The sequence below is a fragment of the Filicampus tigris genome, chromosome 4 (genome assembly GCF_054856515.1).
Source record: "Filicampus tigris isolate MCC_2025a chromosome 4, RoL_Ftig_1.0, whole genome shotgun sequence".
NCBI lineage: Eukaryota > Metazoa > Chordata > Actinopteri > Syngnathiformes > Syngnathidae > Filicampus > Filicampus tigris.
Window position 1 is genome coordinate 2,866,524 of NC_141220.1, and position 19,704 is coordinate 2,886,227.

A 19,704-nucleotide genomic window follows, 5' to 3' on the forward strand; every position below is an offset into this window, starting at 1 on the left:
AGGTCTTCTAGATGTGCTTGGATGATTTTTTTTGTTGGTTTACAGCTATTTAGGTCACAGTTTGGTCATTGTAAATTTAAGGGCTTATTTCAGTATATTTGAGAATATTTAGGTGATAGAGTATGTAATATTTAAGAATTATTTGACTACTTCCAGCTCTGTTAAATTCACATTGTAATTGTACAAGTGGACTAGGAGCTGCTCGATTATGAAAAGGTATACAATTAGCAATTAGATTTTTGAAACAACGGTGCAAATGTATTGTAAGAATAATAATGTATTTTATTATTCATGTGTTGGATTCTTGTGGACAAGGCCTGTTAGCTTTATTAGCTTGTGGGTTTAGCTTTAGCTTTTTCCAAATCTACGCCCAACTTGCTTGATGTGCTTTGCTTCCACATATTAATTTATTTATTAGATAATCTATCTTTTCTTTTGATTGAAGATAATTTTTTTCTATCTTATCTTACTGATTCTAGTTCTTAGACTATACTACTGTTCTGTCTTTTAGTTTTGTTGCTCTCTGCCGTTGTCAGCTTTTAGCTCCAGTGTTTCCTCACGGGGCAGCCCCCGCTTTGAGGGAGGGGTGGCTGCCCTTCCCCCGGGGGCTGTCATCGCAGGGACCCCTTGGGTCTGGGTGGCCGGCGGCCTCTACACTTTGTGTGGGGTTCGCCTGTCTAATCGGGGCCTCTATGATGGTGGCGCCCCTGTGGCCGTGGGCTGTCATTCCCCTCGGCGCGGAGAGCTCCCCTTGGGTACCCTTTCCTCATATGGTTTCTCTGTGCCTTGTCATGTCTTTTTAACACATTTTATCAGGTTGTGCACTTTGTGTGGGTGTGTGTGAATGATTGCTGATGTACTAATGGATATCTGTCTTGGGTTTGTTGGGAGGGAGGACATGAACGGATTTTTTTTTTTTTTTTTTTTTTTTCTAATTAGCTATGTTTTGCTTTGACTGTTTTAAAGCACTTTGAGTTGCATTTTTATGTATGAAAAGTGCTATATAAATAAAATGTGATTGATTGATTGATTGATATGTATGCTATGCTTTGGTCATACCGGAAGGGTCATAAATGACGTGTTAAAGGGGTGGGCACTAGGAAGTACCAAAATGGCGGACAGGAAACAATGCATGGCAATGTAAAATGGCCGACCGGATGTGAGATATTGGGGCGGGGTTAGGGGTAAAATTGCGTTCCCAGACTACAAAGGGGTTTGTGGTTGGATGAGGTATTGGGCGTATTTAGGGGTGGGGCCATACTTCAGCACTACAACATCATCAAAGCACGCGGTTAGGGGTGGGGCTTATGGATTACAAAATGACGTCATCAAAGGGGTGTGGGCTAGGTGAGGGGCTCTACTTCCGGACTACAAAATGCCGTCATCAAATGGGGTGGGATTCAAACCAGATATGACCTCATAAAGGGGCGTGGTTACGGCTTGACTTCCTGCGTGACGTCACACCTGTCAAAAGTTTGACGAAAGTGGAATATTCTTATTTTTTTCCTGTAGATATGAGGGACAAGCCTTGTCCCATATCACTTACTACACTGTCATCAAATGACAATTAACTTAAACAATCAGCTGGGCAGATGCTGGTTATGTTAAAGATTCTGCCATTTCTCATTGACACAACTGGAGAAAATGCTCACATGCAATTGTTACTTAAGTTGTTGGAGAATTCTGTTTTCACCTATTACTGCATTTTCAACTCGTTTTAGGCTGTAGCAATTAATTGAGCAGCATTTAAGACATTTCAAACAGCTGTTTCCAGATGTAAATATTATAGCCAAACAACATTACCTGCTGCATCTTCCCTCCCCGATTAAAGTACTAGGTCCTACTGTGAGGCATATGTGTTTGCGTCAAAGCACTGCTTTTTCAAGCAGTGGGCTATAAAAAGCAGTTTTAAGAATATTTGTAAATCTCTCGTGAAGCACAACCAACTGTATGAATGTAGTCATAATGTATATGAGAAACATCCTATTTTTTTGTAATGAAATTGATATTGGCCCAGCATCTGAGGGGAAAAATGTTCACTATGTAGAAGGAAAGATAAAAGAATTCTTAGGAAAAAAACGCATTGAATATGTAGTGTCTGCCCGGTGGATTGCGCAACACGGAAATAAACATACATGTGGAAAATCTTTGGTTATTTCTAATGTTTTCAATAATACCCCAGAGTTCACACTTGTAAAAAACATCTTCAGTGTAAATGAATCAGTGTATTGTTTCGAATGCCAACCTCTCTCTCCAATTGGTTGGCATGAACAGTATTTGTCTAATGAGGTAGAGATTCCTCACCTTGAACAAGCAAATATTTTTGTGGATACTGAAAATTGTGTGGATTTTACACCATATCCTTGTGTTAACTTTAATAATGGCATGTACGTTCCATTGAAGTATGATCTCACCGACATCATTGCATGTCACTCTTGATATGCATTCTATCAATTGCTGCAATATGGCATAATGCTGTGCTTTTATTTTGGACAAGCTTTTGACCTGCAGTTTCAACGAAGCTGTGTTGTTTCAATTCAAGTTTGGCCTCTTTCTGGAAACAAGATTTTTCACCTTACAACCTACATCCAAAAAGCAGAAAAACCTCATGACGTGTCAAAAAGCTTATTTCGTCTAAAATATTTCTCAAAAAAAGATCATTTCAAGATTTTCTCACCTACCAAGATATTCAAGATGTACTGTCTTGAAACAAGGGATTTCCCTCCTTATAATTTTTGTTATAAGTCATATTGTCTAAAATTATGCACATAGTCAAAATTTGACTAGAAATAAGACAAATGTTCTTGGCAAGATTTCATTTTTTCCAGTGTAGAGAGCATAAAAGCTCCCTCATTCCTGTTGATAGGCCTTGGGCCTCGCTTGCGGATCTCAATGGCCCCCCTGATCCAGCGCTGATGTTTGTTTTCTTCAGTGCGGATGACACTGGCATTCTCCCAGTCCATAATGTGTTTTTCTTTTTTATAGTGGTCAGTGATGGCTGACTTGTAGTGTTCCTGTTGTGCTTCTTCTTTTATCGCTTTTTTCTTGTTGCAGTTTTGAAGGGTTTTATTATTAGTTTGTGAAGAAATATACATGCAGGTTAACCATTTATTACTGATTCAAAGTTGTATTACAAATGAGTAGAAGTAAAGCTGTTTTAAGGTTGCAGTATCAGGGGAGCGGATGAATCAGAGGAACACAATGTGCGGGCGGTTTGATGGTACCAGGTGCCGCCAGTGAAAAACAGGAAGACAAAGACAGGGGCCACAGTTTCTCTGAAGGCCCCGGCCTCTTGGAATGCAGATAACTTGGTGTTTTCAGGAGCTACGACCCAGCAAGTCACGTGGACAAGAAAAGGCGTCATCTGAGACGGCGGGGAAAACAGAACCAATCAGCATCTTAAGAAATATATTGCAGATACCATGTAACTAATGAAATGATAGTGGCTAGTGTTTTTGGTGTGTTTAATTTGCATATTGTTTTCTATAACTGTTCGGGGCAACTCGGGTGTGGTGTCGCTCTCTGATGGCCACAGGAGCGCACAGATCTGTATTGAGAGGGAACCGAGCCCCCGATACTGTATTAGCTTTTGCAGTTAGGAATAAAATCTCGGTGATTCGACTGATTGGCTTTCTGGAATTCTCTCTTTCGGAACGAGCACGCATAATTGTTAGGTAAGGTGAAGCTAAGGTTAATGTCGGTTCAAATAATAAATATATGGTAAATAATTTGGAGTCAGATAATTAGGGTAAATGTCGTGATTTAGACCTTAAACCTAACAGTTTCCTTCTCACACTCCTTCTTATGTTCTTTTTTTATTGTAATAAAACTCTTTCCTGTCTCGCCGATGTATGATTTATTGCATGATTTGCACGGAATTTCATAGATTGGAATTGCATTTATTTACCGGGTTTATTTTGTCTTTTGAACCAAAATCTGGCGGACAGTTGTGTGTGGCTTGACGGGTGTGTTAATGTTGTATTTTTTCATTGCCTTTTGGATACGTTCCCTCTCATGTACGGCAACGTTACCATGCCTCTGTGTTCTTGTTTGTTTGTTTGTTTTTTCCTTCCCCCATGTGTTGTGTTATTTTTGTTCTTGACCTGCCCTGCACCTTTTGTTATTGCCCACTGTGGATACTGACATCTTTTTAGTGCATGTTGTATGTGTTTTTCCTCCTGTGTTCTGTCCTCCGGGTCCGTGATTATTGTGGTGCGTTCATGTAATGTTCCGACAACTGACAATTTATGGGTAGTGGGTTGTTCTGAAGTCCAAAGGAGGTATTGATCAGTGTCTGTGGGTTTCCTGTGTACTTTTATTTTAATGTCCCCGTTGTCTGTGTGATGTATGTTTAAGTCCAGAAAAGCTATGGATTGCTCCATTTCTTCTTCATTCATGAATTTGATGCTGCCTGTGGTATCTATGGAGTTGAGGTGATCTGTGAGGTGTTGCATGTGTCCGGCTTTGATTTTTTCCAGAATGTCGTCCACTTAACGTTTCCATAGTTGGTTTGTATTCTTCCGGGGCTGTTGAGATTGCCTTCTGTTCCATGTCCTCCATGAAAAATCCACACAGGATGGCAGAGAGTGGGTCTCCCATGGCAAATCCTTCTTTTTGTGAGTATATGGTGTTTCTGATTTGGAAGTATGTAGATGTGGCGATGAATTGGAGTAGCTGGGTAAATGTCCTGTGCTGTTAGATTTGTGTGTTTTTTGAGTGTCCTGTCTGCTTTTAACCTGTCCTGTACTATCTGAATGGTGACTTGTGTGGGTGTTTTGGTAAAAAGTGAAATGACTTCATGTGAGATGAATATTTCGTCTTTCTATACTTTCATGTTGGTGAGTTCTGTGGCGAGCTGTTTTGAATTCTTGTAGTGTTGGTCTGTAAGTCCCAGTAGTGGTTGTATTATTTCTGCGAGTGCTTTTGATAGATTGTACGTAACTGATCCTACGCTGTCTACTGTGGGGCGGGGAGGTGTACCTGGTTTATGTATTTTTGGCGTGTCGTAGATCCTGGGGATGATGTTTGGTCTGGGTATCATATGGTTTTATGACTGTTTGTCTATTTTATTTTCGTTGAGTAGTGGTTTAAGTAGTGCTTTAAGTTTATTTTTCTCGTCTTCTTTTGGGTCTTTCTGTAATATTTCATAGACGTCGTCATGTATTAGCTGTGATTGGTCGTTACCTGAGCCCTGAGCAGTTGTGATGTAATTTTCAGTCAACAGAAGTGACAAAATGGCTGTCCCCTGAGATGGCTAAAAAGGGGTGGATTTTGCTGCTTCACTCATATTCCACAAACGGATCAGAATAATCATAATGCCGTGTTTCAACTATTGGGCCTGCTGGGAATATATTTAAAAAAATATATTTGGGCTGGGCGGCACGGTGGTCGACTGGTTAGCACGTCCGCCTCACAGTTCAGAGGTCGTGGGTTCGATCCCGGCTCCGGCCTCCCTGTGTGGAGTTTGCATGTTCTCCCCGTGCCTGCGTGGGTTTTCTCCGGGTACTCCGGTTTCCTCCCACATTCAAAAAACATGCATGGTAAGTTAATTGGATGCTCTAAATTGCCTCTAGGTGTGATTGTGAGTGCGGATGTTTGTCTCTATGTGCCCTGCGATTGGCTGGCAACCAATTCAGGGTGTCCCCCGCCTACTGCCCAAAGACAGCTGGGATAGGCTCCAGCACGCCCCGCGACCCTTGTGAGGATAAGCGGTACAGATAATGGATGGATGGATGTTTGGGCTGATGTTAAGGCTCCTTTATTCTCCTACGGGCGACATCCGCATGCACATCACTGCGGCAATGCTGCGTGCAGTTTGCCTTTATACTCGCACAAAACCCACACGCGTTGTTTTGGAAAATGTGTTGCAGTTTCACTCCAAGTTGGGGGTCGTCGCTACAGCTGATTTGGGCATTTTTATTGCCGAGCAACGATCAAAAAGACAGCGACAACAATGGATATCGTGCCTGCTACAAAGGAACCTAGATGACTAGATGGTGCATTTAATTGTATTGCATAAACAATATGGAAGGTGGCGGCGAAGGTGGTACATGCATGTGTAGGCTTCTTTACACATGACAAAACCTACACTGCTGCCAAACTAGTTTTCTTTGCAGCAGCAACAAGCTGTGTGATGGATCCTCTACAATATCTCTTGTATGTGCACTTATACGCTGCGCACATAAAACGACAGCGGCAAAACAATTGTGATGTTATGGCTAACTACACTTAAGTGTGGCTTGGAGATTTGTATTCTGTTTAGTGACATTGGCTAAGATATTTCATGACCCAGCACAATCCCTGAAAAGTTTGTGAATTTTTTTTATTTTAAACTTACGCTGTTGCTGTGACGATGCGCTGTATAGGTCTACAGTGAAAAATTATGGTGATTTTGAGGGTCTAAACTTGGGCGAAAACTCATTAAACTTTGCACACACATGAAAATAAATATTTTAGAGCAGGCATATCCAAAGTCCAGTCTGGGCCTGGCCACATACGGACTGTGTTCAAATTTCCATCGGCCCGGCCCGCAGGCTCTAAAATTAATAATGTGTGACCCATCAGTCCTGTTGACCACAGTAGAAATAGACGTGTAAAATAGGTATTATGTATTTCACCAGAAGATGGCAGCAGACCTGTGACATAGTAGTGGACCCTACAAATGTTTAACGAAGCATTCTTGGTTCCATGTTTCACCTAGATCTGTGAAAATTGGGGGACATGTAATAGCCGTCGCTACAAAAATGTATTTTGGAGTCATGTGCTAAACCTAACAGGAGGTCTGCCAGCTTGAATTTAGTTTTGAAATTTTGCACCTATTTTGGCCTGTTATAGAACAAACTCCTCCTGGAGATTTTATCCAATCATTTTCAAACTTTGTTTCATCTCAACATGTTGAAGATGAAAATTTATTGAACGCTTTTTATTTCGCCGCATGCTGATGCCATGGGGATGCACTAATTATAAAAAAAATTATGTTGTTTTTGTCTAAACCTGGGTGAAATCTTTGAACAGACATGGCATGAAAATACATACTTTAGAGATTTCTTGTGCTGGTTTTTCTTATTTCATGCTATATAAGTATATACTGTATAGCAATCATAGCACCTCCTACAGAATTTTAAATGCATTTTTTGTGGCGTAAATTTAAAAAACCCACCAAACTTTGCATATTCATCGGGCCTGGGGAAAATGTGGGTATTTTAAAGTCATCATGAACAATGCAAACAAAATGTAGCACCTAGTGAGGAAAAAAAACAAAACAATCAGGATACATTTGACCTAGGGCTACGAAAATTGACAGGCACATGTAGCACCCCGACATACAAAAAAGTCCATTGCAGCCTTGTGCTAATATGAACGGGAAGTAAGTTATAAAGTAATGAATGTCCAATTTTGGCCCATTTTTGTACATTCTCAGGTGTCATACTTTTGTACCCTAATCCTAGAGCGTGCATCTGATTTACTTCAAACTTGGGCTAAGCCATCTGGGAAAACAACAGGGGAAAAAAATCTTGAGTTTTCAAAATACTATATGACTGGGACGAGGCATCAAATTTTGCGTTTCATATTTCCTTCGTCACAAATGAGGAAATGCTTTATAACTCCCCTGCACATACCCCAAACTTCACGTGTGTATAAATAGTCGCGGCCTGAGGACATCTGTATGACATTGTTTTGGTATAACTATTGTGCCACCTAGTGGTGACAATAAATGTCTTATTTTACATTTTAATGTACTGCATCGAGCCCATTGAACAAATCCAACTGAGAATTTGTCAATTACGCCTCAAGATGCTGATCATGCTCTACACTGAATATTGTGAACTTTTCAGCAAAGGGCGTGGCCATCACGGTGCCACAAATTATGAGGATTCACCGTGACAATAATAGCTGCTGTAACTTGACCCTGATGATACTAGCGTCCCACATTTGTTGATAGTCCAGACCGAAAGACTTCTACAAACTTGTTATTCGTGGTAGTTGTACCGCCTACTGACTAAAGGCAGTAAATGTTTTATTCTTTGTTGTTTTTCTCCTAGAGGGGTAACCAAACCTATCTCATATTTGCTCTGTAGAGTGTTTAGGCCTTCATGATGTTGAAACACTATTGCCATAACAACGCACTGTTGGCCAAGAATATTGAGGGTATAAACGTGCATCAAAAGTCATGAAACTTTGCGCACACATCAGACTAAGCAAAATCATCAACAATCAGTTAATTGTGTGTAAATGTCTTTTTTTTTTTTTTTTTTTTACAAATGTCTCAGTAGCGCCCCCTACACATTTTTAAGCAGCCCCAGTTGATCATTTGCAACCCCAAGTGGACATTAGTGGGTGCGCTCGAGAGTGGTTTAGATCCTATTTGGGTGGCAGGACCTTTTTTGTTAGCCTAGAGTCCCGCTCTGCCCCTCTATCATATGGCGTTCCACAGGGTTCTATTTTGGGGCCATTGCTGTTCTCGTTGTATTTGCTGCCGCTGGGTTCCATCCTTCGAAAACAAGGTATTTCCTTCCATTGCTATGCGGACGACTGTCAAATCTATATCCCGTTGAGCAAAAAAGAGGCATTCTCCATAAGACCACTTTTGTCCTGCCTAGAGGACATCAAAGACTGGATGTCACAGAATGTTTTTAAATTCAATGAAAAAAAAACAAGTTATGGTCTTCGTGACCAGTGGCTCGTCTGCATCCCACCTTGTTGACCTGGGCCCCATGGCTTCATATCTAAAGCCAACAATCTCAAATTTGGGTTTTAAAATGGACAGTGATCTTAAATTGGACCAGCAAATCAGCGCTGTTGTAAAGTCGAGCTTCTTTCACCTTAGACACCTGGCTAAGGTAAAGCCCCTCCTTTCCCATCAGCACTTAGAAACAGTCATCCATGCCTTTGTTACATCTCGGCTAGATTACTGTAATGCACTTTATTTTGGAGTCAGCCAGTCCTCTCTCAAGCATCTCCAGTTGGTCCAAAATGCTGCTCCCCGCCTACTAACTGGAGCTCTGAAGATGGAGCACATTAGACCAATCCTGGCCTCCCTTCACTGGCTCCCAGTGCATTTTAGGGTTCAATTTAAGATTCTCCTATCCGTCTATAAATCATTAAATGGCCCCGCTCTGTCGTACTTCTCTGAGCTCCTCCACTCCTACGCACCTTCCCGCAGCCTCGGGTCTGTGGACCAGGCACTGCTCGAGGGGCCGAGAACCAAGCGGAGCCTCAGAGGGGTTCAAGCATTTTCAGGTGCTGGTCCTTCGCTTTGGAATGACCCCCCATTGGATGTTAGGCAAGCCCCCTCTCTGTCCATTTTTAAAACCCGGTTGAAGACACATTTCTATTCTCTAGCTTTTGATCAGACCTGAAATTTTCTGCTCTTTTCCGGTGTCTATTGTATATAGTGTTTTATTCAAATTTATTAATTCCACTTGTATTATGGCCTTTTTATTGTTTGTATGTAAAGTGCTTTATTACAGCTCTAGCTGTTATGAAATGCGCTATATCAATACAATTATATTGTATTGTATTGTATGGATCTTCAAAAATGTTGTGTGAAATGCAACAGCCCGGGCAGCACTGTGAACAACTGGTTAGCACATCTGCCTCACGGTGCAAAGGTCGAGGTTTCGAATCTGAGCTCTGGCTTTCCTGTGTGGAGTTGGCATGTTCTCCCTGTGTCTTAATGGGTTCCTCTCACATTCCAAAAACATTTATGGTAGGTTGATCAATCATTCTGAATTGTCCCTAGGTATGATTGTGAGTATAAATGTTTGTCTGTGTGTGCCCTGCAAATGGCTGGCAACCAATTCAGGGTCTACTGCCCGTAGACAGCCAATAGGCTCCAGCATCCCCGCGACCCTCGTAAGGATAAGCAATTTGGATAATGGGTGGATAGATTTGACTGTCATCATTACACATTTTTTTGTGATTGACATTTTACTTTGAACATCTGCATTTGTTGTATCAACCTGACATTGCGAATTGATTCTTTTATTTTTTACATTGATGCATATTTTAAGCATTCATTCATTCATTCATTATCCATACCGCTTATCCTCACAAGGGTCGCGGGCGTGCTGGAGCCTATCCCAGCTGTCTTTGGCCAGTAGGCGGGGGACACCCTGAATTGGTTGCCAGCCAATCGCAGGGCACACGGAGACAAACATCCGCACTCACAATCACACCTAGGGGCAATTTAGACAGTCCAATCAACTTACCATGCATGTTTTTGGAATGTGGGAGGAAACCAGAGTACCCGGAGAAAACCCACGCAAGCACGGGGAGAACATGCAAACTCCACACAGGGAGGCCGGAGCCGGGATCGAACCCACGACCTCTGAACTGTGAGGCGGACGTGCTAACCAGTCGACCACCGTACCGCCCATATTTTAAGCAGTTTAAATCTATTTTAAATAGATTTTCGATTAATCATTACATCCAAAGGCCTAATTTAAATCAGAGCGTCTTCCGTGTCTGAATTGGATGTATTCTTGAGATTATAAGGTAACAATATGGTTTGGCTAAAGGAAAATGTTGCTTTCGTCCATACTATTAGGAATTTAGACTATATTGAGAAGGTTAAATAGAATTGCATAACTGAAAAGAGCCTAGAAAACAATTTTCTTTGACTAAAATTAAGACTAAAATGTCATCAGTTTTCGACTACTTAAACTAGATTAGATTAGACTAGACTAAAATGAAGAAGCTTGAGCTTGTTTACCTGCCAGTTGAGTAGAAGCACCTGTGGCTAAATCCAAACTGTGGCAGTGTTTTTACTTTCTGAACCTGCATTTGCAACCTCTGCTAAAATGTCATCAGTTACCTTTGACTAAAACTAGACTACAATAGTTATGGACACTTCTGACTAAAGTAAGACTAAAATGTTCAGACTTTTAGTTGACTAGAACATGACTAGACAAGAGTATGACACGCCTAAAACTACTAAAAACTAAATCGACAGCTTGACACAAAGACTAGACTAAAACAAAAACTGGCTGCCAAAGAAAACACGAATTGGTGCTGTTTAATCCATCTTTTTTTATTTTAGGCAGATGGGTAAAATAAAGCTTCTCCTTTCACAACAGCTCTTACAAGCAATAATGCATGCCTTGGTTACATCTCAGATGGATTACTGTAACACACTTTATTTTGGAGTCAAGCCAGTCCTCCCTTAAGCACCTCCAGTTGGTCCAAAATGCTATTTATTGGAGTTTGTAAGAGGGAGAACAAAACCCCAATTCTGGCCCGCCTTCACTGGCTGCCTGTACACTTTAAAATTCATATTAAGATACTTTTGTTTTAAATGGGATGACAAATTTTTTTAAATGCCTGGACTAAGCATGGCCGGAAGTGGATTTTAGTCTTTTTTCTTTTTTCTTTTTATTTCTTTTTTTAGTCACTAATCGGCCCTCATACGTTTGACGTGGTCGCAAGGCGGCCAAATTTAATCTCAACCTACTCAGTGGAAGGGTGAAAGGTTTCTTTTTAGGCTTATTTCTACTCCCGCGTCAGCGCGAGCGACAACTGCCGCATTGATTCATGTGACCGACGCATTGTGCTGTTGGCGACAGGTCTCTAGTCATCTTGGTCCCTATATGGTTGTACCAGGCACGATATCCATTGTTGTTGCTGTCTTTTTGAAGCGATGCCCCCCGACTTGTTTCAAAACTTGTGTCCATGAATATATTCAAGCTGCGCGCAGCACTGACTCAAGGATGATGCTGGCATATCAAGGTGGAGTTCATGCACTTCATCTGGCGTTTTCCCTACTTTCGGAAATATGTCGTAGCAAACCTGCTGTGTATTGTGGTTTGCTGGTATGCTTTTATTTTGAAGGCCGTGAAGGAGGGGAAGTGTGCAAAATAAATAAGTAACTTGTTGACGCGACTTCTGGCCGTCTGTTGGACCCAAATAATTATACAATACGACAAAACCAACCCTGGGGCTCGCAATGGAAGTAATCACACGCAGTTGGGTAAGTAGTAAAGTACTAGTGCGCATTTTGAAGCGTGTCCATAGTGGCTTTGAATAGTAAATTAGCCAGCTAATGATCCTTAAAAAGCCTCTGCCGTTCGCATCCCTCCCGCGGCCGCGTCAATCATGGACACGGGGGGGGGGTGATCATTTTTATGAATAAGGACGGGGGATCGCCGCCGGAAGGGTACCCAGGTCAAGGGTGGAGGGTCCCGGCCGGACCGGCAAAAAAGGGTCAAATGCTCAGCTCTGCCGAAGACTAAGATGAGGCTCAGTGGGGATCGAGCCTTGTCCTTTGCCAGTCTCCCTTTGGAATGGCCTTCTGTTAAATGTTAGGCAAGCTCCCTCTGTCAATTTTCAAAACTCATCTTAAAACACTTTTTCATATGATGGCTTTTAACTGGCACGAGTCTGCATTATTTTAGTGTGTTATGGCATCTGCTGCATCTGTATTATCAATTTATTGTTTAAATTGTGTTTTTATATGGCATTTTTTCACTGCATGTACAGTACTTTGTATGCAACAATGCTTGTTTTAAAGTGCGCTATAAATAACATTGAGTTGGCTAAGATAAGATAAGAAGATAAGAATGCCTTTATTGATACCACAGTGGGGAAATTTTCAGTGTTACAGCAGCAAAGATATAGGTCACACTAGTAGGAAAAGATATATAAGAAGATATAAAAGAAGTACATATTGATGAAAAATCATCTTTATTACTAGAATTGAATGCAGGTGGCAAGGATGGGAATCTTGCATTTACACATCAACGATCACACAATGATCATTACGATTGGGATGGAATGCTTGATGACAAGTTTTCTTTTGGAAAAAACAACTCACTTTCTACTGTCTGAGGTGACATGTCCAGGTAGCCCAGGTGGTGGACTAGATGATGGTCCAACTGGTGGTCCAGGTGGGTTGTGTTCATAAGAAGTAACAGGTTTTCCGGGTGGGCAAGGTGGTGGTCCAGGTTGGTCGTTTTCATCTGGAGTAACTGGTTTTGGCCAGGTAGGTCCTGGTGGGGGCCTAGGTGGTTGTCCAGGCTTGAAGGGTCATGCTCCCGGTTGATTATTTTCGTCCGGAGTAACAGATGATCCGGTTGGCAGGGTTTCAGGTGGGTTGTTTTCATCTGGAGTAATTGGTGTTGGCAAGGGTATTCTTGGCGGTGGTCCACTCTGGGACAAGTAGTGGGGCAAGTTGACAATTTGTTCTCCAAGTGGGTGGTTTTATCCAGGACAACAGTGGTGTCTTGCATTGGTCTGGGTGGCTAATTGTGACATTAAATAAAATGTGGTCCATGTGGTGGTCCCACTTGGTGGTCCAGATGGGTCATTTTCATCCACAGTAATAGGTGGCCCTGGTTGTTAATATAATGGATCAAAAACTGGTTGATCAGCTGGTGGTGGCAGTGCCCCATGTGGCGAATATTTTTGTGGCCCAGGAGGCCAAGGTGGTTGTGGCCTGGGTGGCCAAGGTGGTAGTGACCCAGGTAGCCAATGTTGTAGTGGCCCAGGTGGCCAATAAGGTAGTGGCAGAGGTTGGGAAGGTGGTTGTGACCCAGGTAGTCAAGGTGGTAGTGACCCAGGTAGCCAATGTTGTAGTGGCCCAGGTGGCCAATAAGGTAGTGGCCCAGGTTGGGAAGGTGGTTTTAGCCCAGGTAGAAAATGTGGTAGTGGCCCATGTACCCAAGGTGGTAGTGACCCAGGTAGCCAATGTTGCAGTGGCCCAGGTGGCCACAATAAGGTAGTGGCCCAGGTTGGGTAGGTGGTTGTGACCCAGGTAGCCAATGTTGTAGTGGCCCAGGTAGCCAATGTTGCAGTGGCCCAGGTGGCCAATAAGGTAGTGGCCGAGGTTGGGAAGGTGGTTGTGACCCAGGTAGCCAATGTTCCAGTGGCCCAGGTGGCCACAATAAGGTAGTGGCCCAGGTTGGGTAGGTGGTTGTGACCCAGGTAGCCAAGATGGTAGTGACCCAGGTAGCCAAGGTGGTAGTGACCCAGGTAGCCAAGGTGGTAGTGACCCAGGTAGCCAATGTTGTAGTGGCCCAGGTGGCCAATAAGGTAGTGGCCCAGGTTGGGAAGGTGGTTGTCACCCAGGTAGCAAAGGTGGTAGTGACCCAGGTAGCCAATGTTGTAGTGGCCCAGGTGGCCAATAAGGTAGTGGCCCAGGTTGGGAAGGTGGTTGTGACCCAGGTGGCCAATAAGGTAGTATCCTAGGTAGGAAAGGTGGTTTTAGCCCGGGTAGAAAATGTGGTAGTGGCCTATGTAGCCAAGGTGGTAATGACCCAGGTAGCCAAGGTGGTAGTGACCCAAGTAGCCAATGTTGTAGTGGCCCAGGTAGCCAATAAGGTAGTGGCCCAGGTGGCCAATAAGGTAGTGGCCCAGGTTTGGAAGGTGGTTGTGACCCAGGTAGTTAAGGTGGTAGTGACCCAGGTAGCCAATGTTGTAGTGGCCCAGGTGGCCAATAAGGTAGTGGCCCAGGTGGCCAATAAGGTAGTGGCCGAGGTTGGGAAGGTGGTTGTGACCCAGGTAGCCAAGGTGGTAGTGACCCAGGTAGCCAATGTTGTAGTGGCCCAGGTGGCCAATAAGGTAGTGGCCCAGGTTGGGAAGGTGGTTGCCACCCAGGTAGCCAATGTTGTAGTGGCCCAGGTAGCCAAGGTGGTAGTGACCCAGGTAGCCAAGGTGGTAGCGACCCAGGTAGCCAATGTTGTAGTTGCCCAGTTGGCCAAGGTAGCTGTTGCTCGTATCAATAAGTGAGTGGTAGCCCAGGATATCCAGGTGGTCCTGTTGAACCAGGATATGACCCATCTGTGTCATGTTGAGTAACATCTGGAGCAACTTGTCTCTTTATCTTAGAAGAAAGACAGCTGGTTCCTGTGATGAAGAGTTGACAACTTTTGTTATATGTTGACCTTTCACTTGCGCTTTGTTACTTGGTATTTACGATTTTGATGACTTACCAAACAGCACAAAGGCAACAGTGAACACCTTGAGAATGATCATGGTGACTGTTATCCTGAAAGACAGTGAAAAAGAACGGTAAATGTACATCGAGAGAAAGTCAGGTGAACATGATGGCAGCTGAACATGATGGCAGAGCTGGCTGCTTAGACAGTCCCAGTTTGCTGAGGCCCAGGTTCCATGCTTGGCCACGAGGCACCTGCACTGTCCTTGAAAAGAAGATAACTCTCTGCCAATCTTCATGTCGTCACCGACTGAAAACACTTCTTTTTAGGGAATCAACATTTTTATTCAGTTGCTAATTGCTTATTTATTATGCTGTCATTGACAAACATGGCGTCAGCAGCAACCATGCACTTCAAAGTCCACGATCACACCGAGCCCCCACCGTGCAAAATTTTCCTTTAACTTCACAGAAGGATTTATTATCAAATGCTTGCATCGTAGAACACAGTGGATTCTACACAGTTTAATCCTACCTGGTGGCCCATCTTGTCTAAGTGTTCAAAAAAAGGTTTAATTCTACCTTTCTACCTTTTTCTGTTCTTTAGTATTCAGCAAGAGAACATAGCTAAGTTTTACGGAAATCACCCACTTCTTACAGAATCTGGTGAACAATACCTATTTGTGGACACAAACACCAAGCAGAACAAAGACTTTGACGATAATATTTAAAAAATATATTTTTCAAATGCTCCTCCTTTGCCAGACTATTTTGCTAATGTGTCCACTCCACATGTCCCTCATGGTGATTTTGTGTTTTTGCTTTTTGAAAGAACTTTTATTTTTCCCTGTAAGGTTTTTTTTTTTTCCTTGCGGTTGTGATGACTTTTGTCACCAAGTCTGCACCTGGGTCCCTTGCTCCTTGATCAAACCCTAAATCTTTGTTTTAAAAGTTATTTCATTTTTGAATGCTTTTAAATGTTGTACTTGTAATCATGTGCTGTATAAGTAAGGTTGCCCTTCCCTATCGATCCAAATGTATTTAAAGCAAATATTTATGGTGGTGGGTAATTATAGGGATGCTCCAATCGATTGGGCACCAATCATGATCGGCCAATTTTTGTGAAAAATTACGCGATCGGAATTTTCGATCAAAGTCTTTTATTGCCGATCAAAACATCCGATCACCCGCTCATTCTTGGCTGCCGCGAGACGAAATGCCAAAAAAGTTGATTTGTTTTAATACGCGACGACTTCTCTCCGTCCAAAAGCATCACTCACGCCGCCCTGCACGCAACCACGCCCACCCGCACGAGCTACATTGACTCCAATTGAAACGCGCCGCCAGAAAGGCTCCCTAACACGGCCACGGCAGAGGGGAGGGTTGCAACACAAGGCTGCGAAGCATGAGCTGCGAGTGATCGGATGTTTTGATCGGCAATAAAAGGCTTTGATCGAATATTCCGACCACCGCGGTTGGTGTGAACATAGCATTGTCTGCTGTGTGTGTGGAGTATGCGTCTTGTAATACTGTATATGCCATGAAAAGGTACCTCACGCGGAGAGCATGGCCAAAAGTTTCAACACAACCAACTTAATCCGACATTTGAAGAACAAGCAATTGGGAAACTATGGTAAGTTTACGAGGCTCTCTGCATTGAATAAAGTCAAGGCAGACACAGCGAAGTATAAGTGGCATTATTGCCACAGGGAGACACATTGTAGGTCACTTGTGGGCAACAGACCCACTATATCGTTTTATAATTCACAAAAAGATTAACAGTGACTTTTTTCTCGTTGACAAATGCACAAGACAATAATGTTCCTGAGTTGTTTCAATTTGGGAACTCATTGAATAGTTTATTCAAGTGAAGCCTGCATGTGACTATTTTTTCTACTTTGATTATATTCTGAACCATGCAATGTTTAGGTGGCATGTTATTTATTTGGCTTTTTGCGTAATTAAGTGTTTTGAGACTACTGATTATTTTGATCTGTTAAAAACTGTGTTACTAAAAGCTGGTAAATTTAAGTTTTTCAGTTATCTTTGTGGCTGAGTAATTGTTGTATTGTGCCAGCAACAGTTTTGTATTTCTTCATGCTTTTGAAAATATATATAGATTTTTGTCAAAATTCCGGCAATACTATGGCTGGGTTTTTTTTCAGATAATATTGCATAATAGCAGTCACCATAAATAAATGGAAACATATACAGATATTCCATGTGATCGGAATCGGTATCGGTCGATCTCACTCGTGCATGATCCGTATCGGTGTCATAAAACCTGATCAGAACATCCCTAGTTAATTCAATATTTTTAATTTATCATGTGTTTTCTTTTTTCAATGTACACAATGCAAACTCCACACACTCCACTATGCATGCAAACAATCTTGAATCAGAAACACTAAATACTGTCACACACCTTTTGCCAAAATGCCTCCAAAAAACCCAAACAATCAAACAAGGACCGCGATGCTTCAGAGCTGTGCAATGCCGCGACTCGGGTTATTGCCTGTCCCAACTTTAGTATTGAGGGTGGTAATGCTTATGCTAATCCTGCAGCTACCTCTGTTCCTATAACGGAGGCTTTGCTTAAGAGTATTGTATCGGCTGTGGCAGCTGTGGCAGATGGTGAAGTGCATTGATGATGCCGTTGCTGCTACAGCGGCGCTTGTACGACAGAGGCTGAATCGTGCATTTCCTGCTTGGAGGACGGTATAGCTCAGATAAATAAGCGACTCAATGCCATGGCGAAAACTAATAAGGCTCTGAGGGACAAAAGTAACTGACCTGGAATGTCAACAAAGACGGAAGAACATGAGGCTGCTAAATCTCAATGAGTCAGCCGAAGGGAGAGACCTGCTCATAATTTTTGAGGGTTTCATTCCTAAACTGCTGCAGCTACCTGTCCCGTTTGTAGCAATCGACCGTGTCCATTGGGCATTTGGAGTACCTGGAGACGGACGTCCGCGCCCGGTTGTGGTGGAACTCCAGCGGTCTAAAGATGTCTCGATGGTGTTTGAGGTAGTGAAACGCCTTGGGAATCTCCACAACACAAAATGCTTGCAAAAGGCAAGTATGCTACAACCAAGAGTACGTAGATCTTAATTAATACAGAAAATAATAAACACTACAATGATCAAATACACAGTGATGCGGAAAATATACTTACACATGTGAACAAGATTATGACAGGAAGGCAAAGCAATGAATTATGAGTCAAAATTATCTATAATGTGGAGCAATGATCATGAGCAAAGGAGAATAATCCGACAACAGCTTGCTGTTGTCAACGTCCTTTTAAAGTCCCCTGATTAGGATGACCAACAGGTGGGTGTGACACTGGAGGTAAGGCCCCTCAGTCAATCAGTTTCTGCGAGGAAACAAAAGCACACACATGACAACAAACAGACATCCCAACCATGACAGTGCCTCCCCCTCAACGGATGCGCCCTGGCGGACCACCCGGCTACGACGGATGTGAATCGTGCAGTCGTGCAGAAGAGATGGATCCATGATCCACGAGCAGGGGACCCATTGGCGCTCCTCAGACCCGTAGCCCTCCAAGTTGACCAGGTATTGCATACCCGTGCCGTGAGAAGGCACGGTGGAGTAGGAGGAGGACTCAAGGGGCTGGCCCTCACCGGCTCGAGCAGTGAGACGTGGAACACAGGATGGACCTTAAGGGTCAGTGGCAGGCGCAGCTTTATGGACATAGGGTTCATGCCCAGGTGCAGATCACGGGTGGACGACAACACTTGTTGGCCAGCTTGGTAGGCAGGCGGCGGTCTGCGATTTGTTTATTGCAGGACGTGGTGTGTGATAGTGCAGCTCTGGTCTCCCTCCAAACTCGGTGGCCTGATGTAGGTGGAGTTGTACAGACGGTAAGTTTACTTGGGCCTCCTGTGATAGGAACAACAGAGGTTGATACCTATAGGCAGACCATGAATGGGAACTTACCTGAGGGTATTATGAGCATATTCCACCCAAGGCAAATGGATGGCCCGGGATGCTGGCTGATGAAGACACAGGGACGACTCCAGCTCCTGATTGCCCCTCTCTGTCTGGCTACTGGTCTGTGGGTGGTACCCCGAGGACAGACCCGCTGTTGATCCCATCGCCTTGCAGAACCTCTTTCAGACCTGTGACACAAACCTGGGACCTCGTTCAGATACAATGTCTCAGGGAGACTGTGTAGGCGAAACACGCCGTACCAACAGTTGGGCGGTTTACAGCGAGAACGGGAGCTTAGGCAAAGCCACGAAATGGGCCAGCTTGGAAAATCTGTTCATCACTGTGAGTATGACGATTTTTCCTCGGGATGCACGTAGGCCGGTGACGAAGTCGAGTAAAAAATGGGACCATGAGAGAGACAGAACGCAGCAAACCTCATGCTCATGCTCATGCTGTTCTACCATTTCTCCTTGGCTGGCCAAAGCTTTTCTAACCTTGTCCAAGTCTACGAGATCCATGGTCAGATTATTCTGTCAGATTCATTTTAAGTGAATGAAAGGGATCCCAAAAATGTAGACACAAACAAAATTTTGAATGAACAAAAATAGATTTTATTACAGAAAACTCAGATAACGGCAAAGTACAACAAAAGACGCTGGCATGAAACAGCCAGGATAAACGAAACACAAAACGTTGCAAAAGGCAAAAATATGCTACAACTGAGAGTACGTAGATCTTAATTAATGCGCAAAATAATAAACACTACAATGATCAAACATAAAGCAAAGCGGAAAGTATACTTACACGTGCGAACGACATGACGACAGGAAAGCAAAAATAACCCCAGTGTAAAAAAGTGCTGTACAGAAAGAGTG